This window comes from Rhineura floridana, chromosome 1 (genome assembly GCF_030035675.1).
Source record: "Rhineura floridana isolate rRhiFlo1 chromosome 1, rRhiFlo1.hap2, whole genome shotgun sequence".
Classification (NCBI taxonomy): domain Eukaryota; kingdom Metazoa; phylum Chordata; class Lepidosauria; order Squamata; family Rhineuridae; genus Rhineura; species Rhineura floridana.
Genome location: NC_084480.1, coordinates 162323499 through 162341516, shown reverse-complemented (window position 1 = coordinate 162341516; position 18018 = coordinate 162323499). Strand labels below are relative to the sequence as shown.

The 18018-nt window shown below is 44.6% G+C and overlaps 1 pseudogene; it reads right to left on the bottom strand.

The window, feature by feature from the left end:
* Positions 1 to 3242: 3242 nt before the first annotated feature.
* Positions 3243 to 9829, bottom strand: LOC133377003 (elongation factor 1-alpha, somatic form-like; annotated as a pseudogene).
* Between the last annotated feature and the right edge of the window lie 8189 nt (positions 9830 to 18018).

Genomic DNA, 18018 nt, shown 5'->3' with positions numbered 1-18018 from the left:
TTTCTAGATATTCTAAATGACTATTCCCTAGACCAGTTGGTCATGGAACCGACCAGAGGGACGGCAACCCTGGACTTAATCCTCAGTGGGGACCGGGACCTGGTGTGAGATGTAAGTGTTGTTGAACCGATTGAGAGCAGTGACCACAGTGCTATTAAATTAAACATACATGTAAATGGCCAATTGCCAAGAAAATCCAACACGGTCACATTTGACTTCAAAAGAGGAAACCACAAAAATGAGGGGATTGGTAAAAAGAAAGCTGAAAAACAAAGTCCAGAGGGTCACATCACTCGAAAATGCTTGGAAGTTGTTTAAAAACACTATATTAGAAGCTCAACTGGAGTGCATACCGCAGATCAGAAAAGGTACCGCCAGGGCCAAGAAGATGCCAGCATGGTTAACGAGCAAAGTCAAGGAAGCTCTTAGAGGTAAAAAGCCTTCCTTCAGAAAATGGAAGTCTTGTCCGAATGAAGAAAATAAAAAAGAACACAAACTCTGGCAAAAGAAATGCAAGAAGACAATAAGGGATGCTAAAAAAGAATTTGAGGAGCACATTGCTAAGAACATAAAAACCAACAACAAAAAATTCTATAAATACATTCAAAGCAGGAGACCATCTAGGGAGACAATTGGACCCTTGGATGATAAGGGAGTCAAAGGTGTACTAAAGAACGATAAGGAGATTGCAGAGAAGCTAAATGAATTCTTTGCATCTGTCTTCACAGTGGAAGATATAGGGCAGATCCCTGAACCTGAACTAACATTTGCAGGAAGGGATTCTGAGGAACTGAGACAAATAGTGGTAACGAGAGAGGAAGTTCTAGGCTTAATGGACAATATAAAAACTGACAAATCACCGGGCCCGGATGGCATCCACCCGAGAGTTCTCAAAGAACTCAAAGGTGAAATTGCTGATCTGCTAACTAAAATATGTAACTTGTCCCTTGGGTCCTCCTCCGTGCCTGAGGACTGGAAAGTGGCAAATGTAACGCCAATCTTCAAAAAGGGATCCAGAGGGGATCCCGGAAATTACAGGCCAGTTAGCTTAACTTCTGTCCCTGGAAAACTGGTAGAAAGTATTATTAAAGCTAGATTAACTAAGCACATAGAAGAACAAGCCTTGCTGAAGCAGAGCCAGCATGGCTTCTGCAAGGGAAAGTCCTGTCTCAGTAACCTATTAGAATTCTTTGAGAGTGTCAACAAGCATATAGATAGAGGTGATCCAGTGGACATAGTGTACTTAGACTTTCAAAAAGCGTTTGACAAGGTACCTCACCAAAGACTTCTGAGGAAGCTTAGCAGTCATGGAATAAGAGGAGAGGTCCTCTTGTGGATAAGGAATTGGTTAAGAAGCAGAAAGCAGAGAGTAGGAATAAACGGACAGTTCTCCCGATGGAGGGCTGTAGAAAGTGGAGTCCCTCAAGGATCGGTATTGGGACCTGTACTTTTCAACTTGTTCATTAATGACCTAGAATTAGGAGTGAGCAGTGAAGTGGCCAAGTTTGCTGACGACACTAAATTGTTCAGGGTTGTTAAAACAAAAAGGGATTGCGAAGAGCTCCAAAAAGACCTCTCCAAACTGAGTGAATGGGCGGAAAAATGGCAAATGCAATTCAATATAAACAAGTGTAAAATTATGCATATTGGAGCAAAAAATCTGAATTTCACATATACGCTCATGGGGTCTGAACTGGCGGTGACCAACCAGGAGAGAAACCTCAGGGTTGTAGTGGACAGCACGATGAAAATGTCGACCCAGTGTGCGGCAGCTGTGAAAAAGGCAAATTCCATGCTAGCGATAATTAGGAAAGGTATTGAAAATAAAACAGCCGATATCATAATGCCATTGTATAAATCTATGGTGCGGCCGCATTTGGAATACTGTGTACAGTTCTGGTCTCCTCATCTCAAAAAGGATATTATAGAGTTGGAAAAGGTTCAGAAGAGGGCAACCAGAATGATCAAGGGGATGGAGCGACTCCCTTACGAGGAAAGGTTGAAGCATTTGCGGCTTTTTAGTTTAGAGAAAAGGCGGGTCAGAGGAGACATGATAGAAGTGTGTAAAATTATGCATGGCATTGAGAAAGTGGATAGAGAAAAGTTCTTCTTCCTCTCTCATAATACTAGAACTCGTGGACATTCAAAGAAGCTGAATGTTGGAAGATTCAGGACAGACAAAAGGAAGTACTTCTTTACTCAGCGCATAGTTAAACTGTGGAATTTGCTCCCACAAGATGCAGTAATGGCCACCAGCTTGGATGGCTTTAAAAGAAGATTAGAGAAATTCATGGAGGACAGGGCTATCAATGGCTACTAGCCATGATGGCTGTGCTGTGCCACCCTAGTCAGAGGCAGCATGCTTCTGAAAACCAGTTGCCGGAAGCCTCAGGAGGGGAGAGTGTTCTTGCACTCGGGTCCTGCTTGCGGGCTTCCCCCAGGCACCTGGTTGGCCACTGTGAGAACAGGATGCTGGACTAGATGGGCCACTGGCCTGATCCAGCAGGCTCTTCTTATGTTCTTATGTTCTTAAGATGATTGACAGAACTGATAATATTGAAATCTTGATTTCTATCTGTGTTAAAAGTTGTATGATTTTTATAGTACTGCAGTGACTTGTTTTATGTTGGCTGCGTTCTTATTGTTTTTACATTGATTGTGCATTTTTATTTTTACCAAGTTTAAGCTGCCCCGAATGCTGTTCTTAACAGTGGAAAGGCAGGATATAAATCCTCTTAATAAATAAATATTACATAATTATACAGCCACGAAAGTGGCTATAGTCAGCGTGGATTTTTCGCATTCTGCAATGTTAAATTGAAAATATCCCCTATGCCATTCTGATATGGTGCTGAAGTTAGTTCCTAGTTCCCAGTTCCTTATTTGCTTGAAAGTTCAAAACACTAACAAAGAAGAAAAATTGACAGCTACACCAACTTCAAGCCAAACTTAACATGTCTCTGAACCCCATAATATATGTTGAGGTACCCTGTATGATATATCACTGTGATTGGGGGACTCTTCCCATCAAGAATAACAATACATTTATGCAATCAAAATCATCAGGCTTCTGAGATTATCATAAATACATATTGATGTCATAAATCATAGAAAATAAGTAACTGGGGGTGCCCACCCTAAAATCTGCTCTGGGTCAGGACAAATCATACACCCCAGGAAAGGGGAGGGTGTCCTCTATGAGATGCCAGAGATTTCCAGGTACAAAGTGGTAAGGATAACTTTCAACACTGGAAATCACTTTGTTTCTTTCCACAATCTGGGAAATGCAAGTGATTAGAACTTCTATGATGGAATTAGGGAACTTCAGAACACAGGATGTAGTGATGTTTGTGCAACAGATGAGTTGTTCCAAGACTTCACAAAGAAAAATAGTAATCCAAGTCATATTGTAGCAATGAGGCTATAAAGGACCAAATAATAACGATGATGTGCAATGTGCGGTTCAGAAGGTGCTCTTCTAAATCTCCTACTATTTCAGAGATGATTGAAAACCAGGAGATTATTTCGAATGGGTGAAATTGTTTAATTCCAGCCCATGTGAAATGGTGTTGATTTTGTAAACTGCAAAAATGTTAAAAACACTCTAAAATCAGAAATGATGAATGACCTTGTCTGTGCCATGACTGAACAAAAAGCTCTGACCTGGCTTGGAACCAATGCCATCTTGCAGAGGACCCTGTTCTGTATGAATATGTGTATGATTTATGGTATTTCGAAGAACGTTTTGGAGTGGGCAACACCAGATCCTTCCCCCCCACACCTTATTTAAATATTTGGATGTGTATAGTTGCTCAGATCCACTCTTTCTGCCCACAAGAAACTCTGGGTCATGGATTCTCATAGAGGATGTTTTTGTCCATTTTTGTACATATTTGTTATACGTAGATGCCCTCATCTGCGCCCTGTGCCCTGCAGAATCTCTTGGCCAGACAGGACGCAGTGGTATGTTATAGAGGACACCCTCCCCTTTCCTGAGGTGCATGATTTGTCCTGGCCCAGAGAAGATTTTGGGGTGAGCACCCCCAGTTATTCTTTTCGGACTGGAAGCAGGTTTCGAGTGGAGTGCCACAGGGTTCTGTCCTGGGGCCGATACTCTTCAACATTTTTATCAGTGACTTAGATGACGGGGTGGAGGGAAGCCTTATGAAGTTTGCAGATGATACGAAACTGGGAGGGATAGCTAACACAATGGAAGACAGGAATAAAATCCAAAGGGACCTGGATAGACTAGAAAATTGGGCTGAAATTAATAAAATGACATTCAATAAAGACAAATGCAAGATTCTGCACTTAGGCCACAAAAACAAAATGCACGGGTACAGGATGGGAAATACCCGGCTTAGCAGTAGTGCGCGTGAGAAGGACCTTGGAATTGTAGTGGATCGCAAGTTGAACATGACCCAGCAGTGTGATGCTGCGGCAAAAAAGGCAAATGCAGTTTTGGGTTGCATAAACAGAACTATAGTTTCCAGGTTGAGGGAAGTAATAGTCCCACTATATTCTGCATTAGTCAGGCCTCATCTGGAATACTGCGTTCAGTTCTGGGCGCCTCATTTTAAGAAAGATATAGACAAGTTAGAGCGAGTTCAGAAGAGGGCGACGAGGATGATAGCCGGTATGGAGAACAAGTCTTATGAGGAAAGGTTGAAGGAACTTGGCATGTTCAGTCTGGTGAAGAGAAGGCTGAGGGGTGACATGATTGCACTCTTTAAGTACCTGAAGGGCTGTCACACAGAGGAGGGTACAGATTTGTTCTCTGCTGCCCCAGAGGGTAGGACTAGGTCTAATGGTTTTAAGTTGCAGGAGCGTAGATTCAGATTGGACATTAGAAGGAACTTCTTGACAGTAAGGGCAGTTCGGCAATGGAACCGACTGCCTAGGGAGGTGGTGGGATGCCCTTTGCTGGATGTCTTCAAGCAGAGGCTGGACGGCTGTCTGCGGGAGATGCTCTAGCTGTGGATTTCCTGCTGTGAGCAGGGGGTTGGACTTGATGGCCTACAAGGCCCCTTCCAACTCTATGATTCTATGATTCTGCCACCATTGCACCTGCGGGGAGCCGTCCAGTGGAGCTGTTTCGAGTGGTCAGGGGTCTTTTACATTCTGGCCCCCGAGAGGGTAATATAGATCACTCAACAGCCCGCTGTCAAGAGTTTGCACAGCACTTTGCAGATAAAGTAGCTCAGATTCGTTCCGACTTAGACACTATAATTGATACAGTCTCGGGGGATGTAACTTTGGCTCCTGTCTGTCCAATAATGATGGATTCTTTTCAATTTGTTCGTCCTGAGGATGTGGACAAGATCCTTGGAGAGGTGAGAGCCACCACATGTCTGCTAGACCCTTGCCCTTCCTGGCTTATAAAAAGTGCCAGAGAGGGACTGGCTGAGTGGGTGAAGGGAGTGGTTAATGCCTCCTTACACCAAGGCAGAGTTCCAGGTTGCCTAAAGGAGGCAGTTGTAAGGCCTTTGTTAAAAAAGCCCTCCCTAATGGATAATTACCGGCCAGTGTCCAATATTCCAGTTTCGGGTAAGGTAATAGAGCGTGTGGTGGCCTCCCAGCTCCAGGGATTCTTGGATGAACCAGATTATCTGGATTCATTTCAGTCTGGTTTCAGGCCTGGTTATGGGACGGAGACGGCTTTGGTCACCTTGGTGGATGACCTACGCAGAGAACTGGACAGGGGTGTGTGTCCCTGTTGGTTCTGCTGGACCTCTCAGCGGCTTTTGATACCATCGACCATGGTATTCTTCTGGGCCGCCTTGCTGGGATGGGACTTGGGGGCACTGTTTTGCAGTGGCTCCATTCCTTCCTGGAGGGACGAACACAGAAAGTGGTGCTGGGGGATTCCTGTTCGACGCCTGTGGGGTCCCTCAGGGCTCAGTTTTGTCCCCTATGCTATTTAACATCTACATGAAACCGCTGGGAGATGTTGTCCGGGGGTTCGGGGTTCGGTGCCATCAGTATGCTGATGATACCCAACTCTATTTCTCCTTTCCACCTAATTCCAAGGAAGCTGTCTAAGTTTTAAACCAATGTCTGGCGTCAGTGGTGGACTGGATGAGGGTGAACAAATTGAAGGTTAATCCAGACAAGACAGAGGTAAGGCGAATCAGGGAATAGGGATACAGCCTGTGCTGGATGGGGTTACACTCCCTCTGAAGACACAGGTTCGCAGTTTGGGTGTGCTCCTGGACTCAGCGTTAAATTTGGAGTCCCAGGTTTCTGCAGTGGCCAGGAGTGCTTTTGCACAATTAAGATTAGTGCGCCAACTGCGCCCGTTCCTTGAGCTGTCTGATCTGGCCACGGTGACACATGCCTTAGTTACATCCTGTTTAGATTACTGTAACATGCTCTACGTGGGGCTGCCTCTGAAGACTGTTTGGAAACTTCAGTTGGTACAATGTGCTGCAGCCAGAATGTTAACTGGGGCTGGTTACAGGGACCGTTCCAGCCCCCTGTTAAAAAAGCTCCACTGGTTGCCAGTCTGTTTCCAGACACAATTCAAAGTGCTGGTGATGACCTATAAAGCCCTATACGGCTTAGGTCCAGGCTATTTATCAGACCATACTTAGCTTCTGAGATCAGGTGTTTTCATAGTATGGCTGTCGGCTTTGAAATAGAGTTAAGACTATTTATTGGATATTGTTATACATCTTATTGGCATTCTTTCAGATCAGGGATGGAGAACCTGTAAACCCTTCCAAATGTTGTTGGACTTCATCTCCCATCAGCTCCTGCCAGCCTGGCCTGGCTAAAGATGATGGAAGATGCAGCCCATCATCACCGGGAGGGCTGCAGGTTCCCCATCTCTGGTGTCAAGAGTCCTGAGCTAGAGGGGCCAAGCGCTGGCCTCACTTACCAAACTTACCAAGAGGGGAATATTCAGAGAAGCTCTCCACACACGAGCTTGCCAGGGATCATCTGGACAATGGCTGCATCTCCAGACTTCAGAGCTTTGGGGTCATCCTCCAGCTTCTTGCCAGACCTGCGATCAATCTTCTCCCTCAGCTCAGCAAACTTACAGGAGATATGGGCTGTGTGGCAATCCAGCACTGGGGTGTAGCCTGCCGAGAGCTGGCCTGGATGGTTCAAGATGATCACCTGTGTCAAGGTCAAGGAAGGAGAACAGTTAGGACTTCTGGAAACACTTAATGTCCCTGTACAGGTGTCTTCCCCAAGCAGGCCTCTACCGGGTGTTTTGAGATACTGCTCCCATCAGCCCAAGGCAGCTGTCTGGCCTGGCAAGCCTCCCTGCCCCCACTTCCCACAGACCAATCATCTGACATCACGACCACATCAGGTGACCAACAGGTGGGCAGTCTGCCTACCTCTCAAAGTTGGCCCATGTGGATGGGAGGAGATAAAGGTCAGGCCTACCAAACCAAAAAGTTTTCAACCCCCACTTTATGGATTTACAAGGACATGGATCTCTACAAGAAATGTGCAGCTGAATGGTATAGAAAGTGCTGTAGCTCTGCAGTAGAGCATCTGCTTTGCATGCAGAAGGTCCCCGGTTCAATCACCTGGTGGCATCTCCAGGTAGGGCTGCGAGAGAATCCTATCTGAAACCCTGGAGAGCTGCTGCCAGCCAGTGTAGATGGCTGATCTTCAGCCTTGGATCCCCAGATGTTGTTGGACTACAACTCCCATCATCCGCAGACAGCATGGTCAGTGGTCAGGGTGAAGGGAGCCATAGTCCATCAACATCTGGGAACCCAAGGCTGAAGAACCACTGGTGTGGACCATACAAAGCTAGATCAACCAAAAAAGTATGACACAGTATGAAGACAGGGTCCGATGTTCCTAAGACCCCTCTTCTTCTCCACTCACCTGGGCAATGAAGTTGCCCGCCTCCATGGGGGGAGGTCGTTCTTGCTGTCCCCAGCCACGTTCCCACGTTCCTCCGCCCCTCTGAAAACGTTAGTTTTGTCAGTTATACATGAATCTGTAGTAAAGTGAAAGCCTAGCACAGACACAGCCAAATCTAAGGCTGAACTGAAAAGTGAGGATCTTCATCACTGAATGATTCCGCAAACTACTCCAACAACCCTTGCTAAAAGACAACTCACATTTTAAACGGGTGGGTAGTTTTTACTGTTTGCAAAGAAAAAAGAAGCCATAACTAATGGCATACCTTCTGCCCAGCTAAGGATGGAAGACAGCAAGCTTACCTGAGAGGTCCCAGTGACCATGTTCTTGATGAAGGCCGGGTGGCCCGGGGCATCGATGATGGTGATGTAGTACTTTCTGGTCTCGAACTTCCACAGGGAGATGTCAGTGGTGATCCCCCTCTCCCTCTCAGCTTGTCCAGCACCCAGGCATATTTAAAGGAGCTTTTTCCCATCTGCAAGGAAGAGATAAAACTGCTTTTAGCCACAACGCAAAAACATGCCCTCAAGAAGCCCTTCAATTGTTGCTGTTTTTAATTAATGCCAGGCATGGAATTCGGGCGGGTGGCTGTGCAATTTTCATTGCAACTACTGCATGCCAGGAGATTTAGCCTCCTCCACAGTCCTGATAAAAATGACACACGATGCTGTGGGAGCTGTTTTTCTGGGACTAACCATGGGGCTGGAATCAGGACTGCCAAAGTGGTCCACCTGCACTGTGGTCCCAACAATAATCTGTTACACCTGTTTAATTATCAACAAAGGATTATGAAAAAGGTTCCACTGAACCTGTATACATTGATAGACCTGTCCAGGGTTTATTTAAAGTCATCAAAGTTAGTGGCCACAACAATTTCTTGTGGCAGTGTGCTCCAGAGGTTAACCGTGCATAAGCTGAAATTATACTTCCCTCCTGAATCTACACACCCACCATCTGCAAAGGCTATCCCACTCTTAGGCTGCAATCCTATACATGTCTACTCCATTGTGTTCAGATTGGACTTACTCCCAGGTAAAGCTGCAATCCAATGCACACTTACCTGGGAGTCAGTCCCATTGAACCCAGTGAAGCTTACTTCTGAGTAGGCATGCGTTGGCTTGCAGCCTTAGTCTCCCTATGAGGTCAGTGGCAGATAGGGTTGCCAGGTTCAATCCCTTAGACTGATCCTGTATCTTTAGGAGAAGAGAAAGGCAGCCAAGTGCAGGTGTTCTGGCAACCCTGTAATAAGAAAAACCATAAGGTGGAATTCTCCCCCTTGCACTACTTTTAAAGATACTGGCTCTCTAGCATACAAAATCACTGGTTATTCAATTATATCCCCCCCACCCCAATTTAGGATCTTTGCACATACTATGGACAGTGAAAAAGACAAATTGAATGTTAGAACAAATTAAACTAGAACTGTCACTAGAAGCTAAAATGATGAAACTGAGGTTATCATACTTTGGGCATATAATGAGCGGACATGATTCACTAGAAAAGACAATAATGCTGGGAAAAACAGAAGGGAGTAGAAAAAGAGGAAGGCCAAACAAGAGATGGATTGATTCCATAAAGGAAGCCACAGACCTGAGCAGGGTGGTTCACAATAGATGCTACTGGAGGTCGCCAATTCATAGGGTCACCATAAGTCGAAATCAACTTGAAGGAATATAACAACAGTCGCTCAGAGCCACCTGAAAATCCTAGTTGCAAGCCATGGTACAGTTCCCTCTGCACATGCCTAGACGCACTGCCTCTCTTTCTAACTCTGAGCCCTAGCATTAACTCACCTCTGCTGCCGCCTCCTCAGATTTCTCTATGGTGCGCTTGTAGATGAGGTGGCCACATTTGTAGATGAGGTGGCCTGTGGTGGTCGACCTCCCGAGTCCACGTGCCCAATTGCCACAATGTTGATGTAAGTCTTCTCCTTGCCCATGTTGATGGGATTTGAGGATTGGGGTTTTTTTTTAAGCAAAGGTACAAAGTCTGGATATACCTGGTAGAAAGGGAAAGGTCAACAAAGTAGGTAAGAGAAGGATTAGACAAATCCGTGGGGGATAAGGCTATCCATGGTCACTAGCCACAGGGCTTACCTTCCACAGCTGGAGGCAACACACCTCTGAATACCAGTTGATGGGAGCCACAAGTAGGGAGAGCGTCACTGCACCCAGATCCCACTGGTGGGCCTCCCATAGGGGCATCTGGGTTGCAGAACTGTTCTGCATCAGAGTGAAAGGAGGTGAGTCAGCCATCGAGTAGACTTCTCAGTAGCTAACACACAGCCTCCCCTTCCATACTGATCCGTTCCTTCCATACTGATCCTTTCTTTCCATACTGATCCATTCACCAAATGGAAGGCAGATACAGCTATAAGGTTTGAACTGGTTTTTACTTAGAACAGTGGTTCCCAAATGTTTTTCCCCATGGACCACTTGAAAATTGCTGATAGTCTTGTGAACCACATAATGATTTTCTGCCTGTTGTAGCAATTGTAATGCAGTCTGCTAGATACTGTATTGTTTTTAATTGTATTTTATTGCTTCTTTTACGTCTTATATTGTATTTTATTATATTACAAGTTGCATTCCATAGAATTCAAATTGTAAAGCAATAATATAAGAAATAAAAGCAATAAAAATACAGTTGAATGAATGAAAATGAATCTTTATTGCTCAGAGCCATAGGCTACCACAGTTCAACACATGTAAAAGGAAAATACAAAATACATATTAAAATACATATTAAAATACAAGTCATATTTCAACAAAACACAGTTCAACGTGCAGCAAAGGAACAACAACAATACATTTCAAATAAAATTTCCTCTCAAGAGCGAAAAATACACTTAAAAATCAATGTGAATATTTAATGCAGACATGCTACAGACCACCTGAAGGACACTTGCGGAGCACTGATGGTCGACAGACCACACTTTGGGAACCCTGACTGTGACTTATTCCAATAAGGTAAAGTTGTGGCTGTGCCAAAAAAAGATTTGCAGATGCCACCAAAGAACAGCTTTAAAAGAAGATTAGACAAATTCATGGAGGACAGGGCTATCAATGGCTACTAGCCATGATGGCTGTGCTCTGCCACCCTAGTCAGAGGCAGCATGCTTCTGAAAACCAGTTGCCGGAAGCCTCAGGAGGGGAGAGTGTTCTTGCACTCGGGTCCTGCTTGTGGGCTTCCCCCAGGCACCTGGTTGGCCACTGTGAGAACAGGATGCTGGACTAGATGGGCCACTGGCCTGATCCAGCAGGCTCTTCTTATGTAGGACGGGACAAGATCAACTGAAAGTCACTCATCCTTGAAAGAAGTACATTATGTGTTTCTTTGCCGTTGTACTACCTATAGGCACGTCTTTGTTGTTTATTATTTACACTCCTAGCCACTGAGGTCACCTGGGCCTCTAGATGGATCCAGGAGCGCCCCCAGACTACAGACCTGCTCTTTCAGAGGGAGTACAACCCCACCCAAAAAGCAGGCAACCGACCAATTATCCCAGAGCAGCCCCCAGTACTTCAGCTAAATCTCACTCCAGTCATTCAATGCATGGAAAGGGGAAGGCTTCACTAGGAACTTACTGGCGGTCTGGAAGCCCCAATAATATAAAGACAATGTTGCAGAGGAATAGCGTGCAGATTGTTTGCAGAAATGTGTACATCGGTAAAAACTGTATAAAATGTGTTTGACAGGAAAAATTCACACTAAAAATGCTGAACAATTTTCATGAGAACTTTTTTTTTAATGAAATGCTGTTAGGAGAAATTGCTTGCAGAAATGCATACATTGGCCAAAACTGCATATAAGAATAGGGCATACCTGGCCCAATAATATTACGTGAGAAAAGAATCTTAGGATTGTTGTTGGTCACAAGTTGAATATGAGCCAACAGCATCATGTGGTTGCAAAAAGGCAAATGCTGTTTTAGGCTATATTAACAAAAAGTGTAGTTTCCATATTGTGTTAAGTATTGGTTCCTCTCTACCCTGGGAGTGTCTGAGCAAACCAGATTCTCAGTTGTCTCACGTTTCCAATGTGTTCAACACAGCTGTCCACAACATACCACTGGATAGTGCCTGATCCAGGACCCTTCCTGGAAGCACTGTAATACCAGGTCAATGTAGGGAGCACTATCCAGTCTCAAAAGTCCACTTACTATGTAGTTCTCAAATAAAGAACATATGAAACATTACACTGAGAAAAACAAATCCTACCCTTCATCATATCCCAAAGACCAAAAACCATTAATTTGAGTGTGCAAAACACACCCTGGACACCTTTTCTGATGGGTTTTGGCTGAACGAGGGAACATGCATGCTCCAAAGAGCTCAGCCCGCTATCAGAATCAATACCATTTCTAATTCCACAAAACAGACTCCAACACTGTTCCTCTTTCTACCGTCTGTGTAATCAGCCTCTTGACAGACAGTCTATTCTCAAAAAAGGTGGGTTTTCTCAACTTTGTCAATTTCACAACTGTCCCTCTGCTTCTTCAGACAGCCATTTGTATGATATTTGCATAAACACGCCCACACCCGGCATGTGCAGTGTACCGTGTTAACTCTCTGTATGCCAGCAGACGGTCTCAGAGTTTCACTCTGTTAGTTTTCTGTTCTCTGGAGAGCATCCTGCAAAAAACAAAAACTAAAAACCCAATGTGCAACCCAAACACATTAACATTTGTGCTTGTTAGTAAATGGGTGTTTCGCAGGAAAAATGTTTCACATAAAATACTCAGTGAGGAAATAATAGCATTGGACTGTATTTGAAGCGCTTTTCTTTAAGTGTTTTTCTTTAAGAAAATAACTTGTTTTTTTTTTAAAAAAAAATACATTTCCCACAAGGAATAATAATAAAATAAGGATTAGAGTTACAAAGGTCAGAAACACTTTCTGTCAGCCTGTCGGCCTGTTTTCGAGATACACAAAGCCTAATCAAAACTAGGTGGTAATAATAATAATAATAATAGGTTTTCTCATTCCTGTAGCCTGAAGACTTCCTGATTCCTCTGAGCAGCTGACCCTTTTTCACCCTTCAAAGCGTCAAAGGGGAACCCGGCATTACTAGACCGCTCTAGGAACTTCAAATAAAAAAAATCCTCTATATTTCTCTCCCATCTATTGCCATCCATGCCGCACTGCCAGTTACACTCCCTTTCGGCGTGCGCCCATTCACAAGCTGGAGTGGTAGCTCTGCTCCTTTCTCTTCGGCGCTTTTATCCTTTTGTGGGCGGGGTGAAAGAGGCAGCGCAGAAAGCGGCGCCGTAAGTAACCGAGTCCCTTTTCTTCGTCTCCACAGAGAAGTGGCGGAAAAGGAGGTCGGCAATGGCGTTGCCGGCCGTGAAGGCCATGCTGGGCAAGCTCAGGGTCTTCGACCTGGACGTGGCGGAGAAACGTCAGCCACTGAGCAATAGCGGAGGCGATAAACAGGAGTGGGAAGATTGAGGGGGGGCTGTTTGTGGGCACGTGCCTCTGTGGGGGAGCAGGGGGGGATTTGGGCGGCCTGGAGAGGAGGTGGGAGAAGCAATTCTGCGGAAGAGGGGAGGGCATTTGGAGAGGGCGGGAGGTGTGGGGTTTTTTTTATGGATTTTACTGGAACGGTACCAAAAGTCCTATCTAGCCCAGTATCCTGTTTCCAACCACGGCCAACTAGAATTCCACCAAGGAGAGCCTGGAGGAGACTTCTAAGGGAGACTGCCCCTGAACGTGGAGGCTCTGCTGGGCTCTCACAACTGCCTCCTCCCCACGCTGCGTAAGAACAGAAGGGCCGCCTTCTTGGGTCACACAGATAGTCTGTCTAGTTGCGGGCATCGCAATCAACCATAGCATAACACATCTGGTCGTGTTCAGTACTCATATTGATTTTTAATTGTATTTATGTTGCTTTTTTATTGTATTACAGACTGAACTCTGGAATATAATTAAGACGGAATGCAAATAAAATATAATATCTAAGAAGTAAAAGAAGCAATAAAAATACAACTGGATATTGCACAGCACCTGGCACAGCATTATGACAATGGCTACAACAGACAGAAAAATAATTTAAGTGGTCTATTGAGACCATCAGCAATTTTTAAGTGGTCTGCGGGGGGGGGATTAATTGGGGAACAGCCAGGTACCCCTGGGAACTCTGAAACTGGGTAGGAGAGAGGCTTCCCTTGTTGTTTTTGGAATCTGGTATTGAGGGATATCCTGCTCCTGTATATGGAAGCTCCACTGAGCCAACATGTTAGACTTTCTGTAGTGAGTTTGTATCCAGGATGGGGAATTATGGCCCTCTAGATGTTGGTGGACTACAGCTCCCATTATCCTAGACGGTTGGCCACACTGGCTGGGGCTGATGGGATTTGGAGTCCAGCAGCATTTGGAGGGCTGCGGGTTCCCTATTCCTGGTTTATAAGAACACAGGAGGTGCCCAAGGGACCGTGTAGTCCAGTATTATCAAAAGGCCATCCAGATTCGTCTGAAAAGTACATGAAGAGGGCAGGGACAAGCTTTCCCTCTTTGTCCTTGTGATCTGGTATTCCGAGGTAGATTGTCTGAAGATGTAGGTTCCATTTAGCTGATAGCCCCGAATGTTATTTTTGTTGTAATATTTTAAGACGTGTTAATAGAATACACTTAGCTTAAAGTGTTTAGATTTTTCTTTTGTTAAAAAATGATTTTTAAAATTTTAGATTTGTCTAGTACTGTATCCATTCCAGCTGACCATTTTGGGATTGTGTCCATTATATGTGTTTATTTTTAAGACAATTTCTAAAACTGGAAAGTTTTCTGCAGAAAAACGTGACAGTGGAAATGTTCCATTTTCCATCTCTGAGGTGGATTAGGATAGGGTAAGGCTATCACTGTAAGAAGCAGGACTGTAGTTGTCTGGGGTCTCGGGGGGGGGGTCTTAGACCCCTTGCTTTTTTGGGAGCAAGGTCCCTATGTCTCCAGTGTCCTATGAGCCAATCAACATGAAAGGGAAGTATGTTAGCCACTGAGAAGACTCTTCTAACATGCTTCCTTGTCCTTTCTTGCTGATTAGAGCCCTCAAAGTGAAAGGAGGTGAGTCAGCCACTGATAAGATTCTTCTCAGCAGCTAACAGACTCCTCTGACACACTGATTGGGACGTCTGTTGTTGTGGGAGAAGCCATTTGTGAGAAGGACTGAAGAGTGTGGAGATGATTACAGAAAACAAGCGAGTGAGGGAGTGTGGCATGACTATCATGAAGGGACCCTGCGCTTCTGAATTTGCCACTACACTACTGGTAATAAGGTCCTTGGGGAATTGGTGAACCCCATTTTTTCCACTGATTTAAGAACTTCTGTCTCTTGTAGTGGTGGAACTTTGCATGTTGTACAGGTTGGAAGAGAGTGACCTTGCGGAAAGAATAATAGTTTTTGCTCTGACGAAGCAATCTGTTCATCTCACACTCGATTCTCTGAACGTCTTCGAACATGAAGTAAGGGAGCTTTCCAAAGAACCCGTGGCAGATAAATGTTTTGGTTTGACTGTTTGTTAGGCGGATGCATGGTGGTTAAGGCCCCCTTTGTACCAGACATTGAAAGCACTATTGTACCACTTTAAACAGTCATGACTTCCCCCAAAGAATCCAGGAACTGTAGTTTGTGAAAGGTGCTGAGAGTGCTGAGAGATCCCTATTCCCCTGTATTAGGCAGACACCGTCATTGTACTCTTTTCAGCACCTGCTAAAAACATTTTTGTTTAGGCAAGTCTACCCAGGCATGTAGAAGCTATTGTGTTTTTTATCTGTTTTTAACTCATTGTTGGTTTTATTTTGAATTTTAAATACCTGTCTTTAACTGTTTCTGCCAATAATTTCATTGTTTTAATTCCTTCTGTAAACTGCTTTGAGATTTTTTACAATAGGTTTGGAGTCCCTGTGGCCCTTGGGTCTCTTTCCACTTTTAGGAACAAAGGAATCTGCCTTATACCGGCTCAGGCCATTCGGTACCATGTAGCTCAGTACTGATGACGTGGATTAGCATTGGCTCTGTTTAAAAATTGTCTTTTTTAATTGCTCTTTTCAATTCACTAATGAATGTGCAACATACCTAGGGTAGATCCACACCATTCAACATACATTTGAAGCACATGAATCCCACCACAGAATCATGGGAACTGTAGTTTGTTAAGGGTAGTGGGAACTACCTCTGTGTTGGAATAGTTTTTTAATACGTTTTTAAACCTTTTTAAAAAGATGTTTTCAAAGCATTTTTAAAAATGTTTTTAAATATGTTTTGTTTTAAAGTCTGTCTTTATGGTGTTTTAAAGGGTTTTTAGTGTTTTTGTTTGCCACCCTGGGCTTCTCCTGAGATGAAGGGCGGGATATGAATCAAATAATAAATATAATAAAATATAAATAAATATTGGATGAGTTTTCCTGCACTGTTACCTTGGCCTGAAGGAGCTGCCACCAGAGGGCTTGAAGCTTGAAGTCAGTGGCCAACACTGCTGGCCATTGGCCCCAGCATGCTGGAGGAAAGGGCAAGGAGGGGCACCCGGAGGAGCAACGCACAACACCTGGAGTGGGGAGCCACTCACCGCCCCGCCACATGCAAAGTTGCCAGCCAGCCCACCCGCTTGCCCTGCCGGCTGATGCCATGTCATGGAACCCAGTGCAGACGAGTGAAGCGCCGAGAGACGGAGTGAAGATGCTGAGTGATGCTGAGCTATGGCTTCCAAGGAGCATTTTTATGAGCTCTGGATTTCATCAAGGACCCGATGCAGTCTTGCTTGGAGGCCGGGCCTGGCAACCAAGAGGTCTTCTGTATCTTTAAAAGTTGTGCAGGGGGAAGGGAGAATTCCACCTTGTGGTTTTTCCCATGACAGTGCTGCAAGAACACCTACACTTGGCTGACTTTCTCTTCTCCTACAGATACAGGATCAGTCACAGGCCCTGAGCCTGGCAACCCTAATTTACCTCACAGGGTTGTTGCAAAGATAAATGGGGGGAGGGAATGGCAATAGTCGTGGCATTCACAAATCAAAATAAGTCTGGCAAGGGGGCACACACAAGTAATAAGATGTCTGATAGATAGAATGGTCACAGGTGAAGCTTTCCCCATAATTATATTTTCATGCAAAAAAGGCTTACTCCATTTAATTTCTACCTGCCCCACAGCTGATCTCCTGCAATGCCACCCCTAAACCATGCAAATAACTCAAGTAAAAAAACCAGCAATCACAGAATTTGTGGGATTTTTTTTTTTATGTTCCATGACATGGTGCAGAGAGCCACTCTCTGTCTTCCAGTTCCCAGCAATTCTCTAGACACACTAAAACTACAAGCACACTTTTGCTAGCTGCCAGGAGTGGGGGGGGGAGGCTCTCCTGTAGAGTTTAAATGACAAAAGGGGTCTTCCTGGCCCATTCTCGGTTTCTGGGCAACTGATCGAGCCCATTATCTTACCTGGCCACTCTATTTGATTAACAGATTCATCTGGCTTAGCAGAGCCAACCCCCAGGGCATAGGATTCCAAATCAGAGGCTGGAAAGGGGACCCACAGAAATCATCCATCCCAACCCCCATGCTCATAACAATATAATGGAAAGTTTCAGTTTAGAGCACTTCATGTATCAGGTTACAGACTACACAGGAATCAGCTTCATTACTAAGGAAGGCTATGTAGAAAATACATAAGAAACTGTGGGTTTCCACCATCAGACATGCTTTGGGCACTGCACATGCATTCCTGTGAGGTTTCCCACCCAATTCAGAACTTCTTGTGTCTGTATGGCACACACAAGGGCATATATGTATTAGAAAATATAGCGAATATGTACAGGAAAAGAATAAGGAAATGAGGTGCCCATCACAAAAGATGGTTTGGGGCACCATAAAACACACTTCATTGAATCTGTCTTCTCTGAGATGTCATCCATGAATGCTTTTGAATGTCAGCTATGAAATTACATCTTCAAGAAATCATTGCTGTTTAACCTGCCACGTTTCCTTTTGTCGCCAATACCAATCGCTTTGTAAACTAATAATATTTGAGTAAGGTGAGTAAAATTAAACATAAAAAAAATCCCATCAGAGATCATACACTTCATCTTACAACAACCCTTTCAAAGAGAGACCTTGTCCCAGTGTGCGTCTGTATTGGAAT